Source organism: Neofelis nebulosa, chromosome 10 (genome assembly GCF_028018385.1).
Source record: "Neofelis nebulosa isolate mNeoNeb1 chromosome 10, mNeoNeb1.pri, whole genome shotgun sequence".
NCBI lineage: Eukaryota > Metazoa > Chordata > Mammalia > Carnivora > Felidae > Neofelis > Neofelis nebulosa.
Genome location: NC_080791.1, coordinates 64,226,410 through 64,229,816, shown reverse-complemented (window position 1 = coordinate 64,229,816; position 3,407 = coordinate 64,226,410). Strand labels below are relative to the sequence as shown.

General features: G+C 35.6%; 1 pseudogene; it reads left to right on the top strand.

Moving 5' to 3' along the window:
• The first annotated feature begins 543 nt into the window (after nt 1-543).
• On the top strand, nt 544-781 carry LOC131488716 (MICOS complex subunit MIC10-like; annotated as a pseudogene).
• The last annotated feature ends 2,626 nt before the right edge of the window (nt 782-3,407 follow it).

Here is a 3,407-nt window from a genome sequence, read left to right as displayed (position 1 = left end):
CTGTGCTGACAGCTCAGAGCCTGGAGACTGCTTTGGATTCTGTGTCTCCCTCTCTCTCTCTGACCCTCCCCCACTCATGCTTGGTCTCTCTCTCTCTGTCTCTCAAAAAATAAATAAACATTAAAAAAATGAAACAATATTTTCCTGATTCTGAATTTGAAAAAAATATTAAAAAGCTATAAGACTCAGTTACTAAGGGTTATATGCAATAACATTAAAATCCTTCCTGGAAAATAATTTTGAAAAAGTATACCAAAGTAGTTATATATTGATATCCTTTGACTTAAGTAACCTTATTAACTGCAATTCATGTTATTAAAATAGGTGCTATTTTAAAAGTTTAATTATCTAACAATAAAATCATTAAACATGGACAGATTAATATTTCAGCAATTATAAATCATATTCTTAAATAAATTAATAACATTCAAAAATATTCACAAGGCAAATAAAAATTAGAATGAAAACTGTTTATACACCATGACCACACATTTGTGTGCATCTATACACATACACATACAAACGGCCACACATACGGGGAACATGTCAGATTCTGAGCTCGGCAGGAAGTGGGACCAGTGTGTGGCAGATGTGGTCATGAAGACAGGTATTGGTTTTGGATTAGGACTTGTTTTCTCACTTCCCTGCTTTAAAAGAAGAATGTGGCCAATAGCCTTTGATTCTGGCATGGAATGGAGAATGGCCTCACTCCAACTGTCAGCATGATTTCCAGGCTCCCCATCTTCTACATGGAAAATCTGTCAGAGAGCGGGAGCAGTGACTTAACACCTGAGAACAACCCAGCAGGAGGAAAAGAGAAATCACGTTTATTCTTCAGGAATACTGAAGTGTCCCGGAGTAAGCAAACATTTTTCTGTAACACTGTAATCAGTAATGCTTTTAAAAACTCTAGCATGCTGTTTATGTATTTGAAAGGAAGTCTGTTTCTTGTTTTGTATTTTGTCCCTAGAAATTTCAAGGAGGTGGTCTTGAAAGAAATATATTAAAAATAGGCAGCTCCCCCCACAAAAGAAACCCCAAATACCAACACATGTGCATTCGTACAAATGATGCAGGAAAATAGTCAAAATCTAATTTTATCTTTATGAGTCCATTATGAATGTGTTTTCTTTTATTCTCTTTATTTTTTTTGTAATTTTGAAAACATGGAATATTATATTTTTATAATAATTAAAGAGTTTGGAGGAGAAGGATAAGGGGATACTTCTAAAACTAGGAGACATTCATTCATTCATACACTTATTTAACAAATATTTACCAAGGGACTATTGGTGCTAGGCACTGGGTCAGGTCCTCAGTGTACATACAAAGGGCATGATTCCTTCCCCCAATGACCTGATTCTCAAGATTTGTATATTTTTGGTTTTCAGACTCTCCTTTCTTAGTATTATGTCAGAATAAATAGGTTGCATTTTTTCATACTCAGCAAGAAAAAAAAGAAAAAAAAAGCTTGCTTTCCTGCAAAGAAAATCTAGCAACCAATTCTCTTAACTTGCTATCCTTTTGCTCTAATAGGCAGCCTTCCCTGAAGCTAAATTTTTTTTCTGAAAGATCACTGTGTCATCAGCAGCAGCCAAATTGCCGAATGACACCTTCCTTTCTCTCTGATGTGTTACCAGCCCAGGAGCTCAGTTTAGCAGAGTTCTCTGCTGAAGCTCAAAAAGAATGAATTGTTTCCTTTTAAATAAACAGTAAGATGAGCTCCAGGAAGAGCTACAGCCAGCTATACTTCCCCCCAAGATTTTGCTGATATTTCTATAATATAGTATATGTGTGTGTGTGTGTATGTGCAGGATGCATTACTGCACAGGTGCTGGGTACACATAATATATGTGTGCTAGATTTCCCAAGAAACCCTTAACAATTAATGCAAAATCTATTTAATAAATGATTCCAAAATTAACCTTCGGTAAAGCTACTGCCCTTTTACTTACTGATTGGCTGGACCAGAATTTTAAATCATTATTTTTCCTCCAGTTAGAAACACCTTCTGTCAGGCAGTCATTTAACACTTAGAGAATCCCTCCCAAATGGCAGTGATGATCCTAGCCACTGGGGATATTAAGATGAATGGGCCAGTCTACAGTCTTAACCTCCTTACTGGGTTGAGCAGAGGCGTAGAAAATATTATAGTACTGTGAGCAAGGAATTTTCAAGAAGCTGTGGGAGCCAAAGGAAAGATCATCTCATAAATTCTCATAAGCATATTCTATTTGTGTTAAGTTTGCACACGTGTAGAAGCTTGAATGGCACACAAAATGGGAATAGGAAAAGAAGAGGCATTTGAAAAGTTAAGAAACCAGCAACAATATTATAAAATGTGAACCAGGATAATTTATGGACCTACTAATGGCTGATTTGTTTCTGCTGCTGTGAAAGAATTGAAAAGAATGTGAACTCTTTGTTGGGGGGGAGGGCTGGGTGGCTCAGTCGGTTAAGGGTCCAACTCCCGATTTCGGCTCATGTCATGATCTCACAGTTAATGAGATCGAGGCCTGCTTGAGATTCTCTGCCTCTGTCTCTCTCTGCCCATCCTCCACATGTGTGTGCATGCTCTCTCCCTCTCTCAAAACAAATAAACAAAAACTTAAAAAAAAAAAAAAAGAATGTGAGCTCTTGTGTTTTTCTCATGTTTACTCTCCTCCACATTCTGACAAGTTATTGAGCATTCTAAATCCTTTTCTAGCTATTAAATTCAACCCTCCAGATAGCACCATGAGAGAGGAATTACCATCTTCTCTAGTTTACAGATAAGAAAACTGAAGCACAGAACAGATAAGTAACTTACTGCTTAGTGATAAACTAGAATTCAAACAGATTGAGTCAAAGCCTATATTCTACAAATACTACCCAAACAAAGGATTCATATGCAAAATATATAAAGATCTCCCACAATTCAAGAAGAAAAAAATAGAAAAACAGTCACAGGTAATAAAATTCATAGAAGAAGAAATCTGAATTGGGTTATAAATACGCAAAAAGATGTTCAACTTTATTTAGTTTTGTAAAATAAAAGCAACATCACAGTGCCATTTTTCCTTCATCAAATAGGCATATATTAAAAAGTCTTACAATGTTGATTGTTTGCAAACTTTTGGGAAAATGGAATAATTATATATTACTGGTAAGAACATAAGTTGGCATAACTTCGGAAAACAGTTGATAGTAGCTATGCAAACTTTGTGATCCAGCAGTCCACATCTAGATGTACGAACTAGAAAAAAATTCTTACATGTATGTACCACAAAACATATGACAGCAATCAATCTATTGTTTGCGATACTATAAATCTGACCACCTAAATCTCTATTACAAAGGGAACAGACAAAACTTGTTAGGTTGACAATCATGTTATGAAATACTCTAGAGTGAATAAAAAATTTGAA